General features: G+C 36.3%; 1 protein-coding gene across 2 annotated transcripts in view; it reads right to left on the bottom strand.

The window, feature by feature from the left end:
* LOC119593063 (dopamine receptor 1-like) overlaps window positions 1-460 on the bottom strand; it is a 143,952-nt gene that overhangs the window by 3,036 nt on the left and 140,456 nt on the right. The window lies entirely within an intron of this gene.

Raw genomic sequence — 460 nt, 5'->3', positions numbered from 1 at the left:
CAACAAAGATTCCAGCATCTCCTATCATGTATGCTCGTCAAGTTACAAAGCTTTGTTTCCAAGCCAGTTTCCTATGATAATATATCTGAACGCAATTTCAACATGACATTACTCTACACTTACGCCATTTTAATCTTGCATATTCCCCTTTTGCCATTACTAACAGTCTCCTTCTTGTGGCTTGGTCGCTGTAACTGTTCTGTGATTATTCCTGTGGTATTTGTGTGGTTTAAGGTCGTGTTGTTATATTTCCATAACAATTGATCGCTGAAGTAAACTGTGCTTGAGTTGCTTTAGAGTGGAGCAAATCCCTTGTAGTCAGTCAAGTTGTGAAGCTCGTTAAAAAGCGCTGTCTACATAGTTTTGTGTATTTTGTGGCTCTGTGTTTCTTTTTTGCTCTATGTGTGTGTGTTTGTGTAAGAATTTTTACTTAGTATTTTATTTTTATTTTTTGCTTTGT

The sequence above is a fragment of the Penaeus monodon genome, chromosome 31 (genome assembly GCF_015228065.2).
Source record: "Penaeus monodon isolate SGIC_2016 chromosome 31, NSTDA_Pmon_1, whole genome shotgun sequence".
In the NCBI taxonomy this organism is placed as follows: domain Eukaryota; kingdom Metazoa; phylum Arthropoda; class Malacostraca; order Decapoda; family Penaeidae; genus Penaeus; species Penaeus monodon.
The sequence above is the reverse complement of the archived record's forward strand: the minus strand, read 5'-3'. Positions and strand labels throughout refer to the sequence as shown.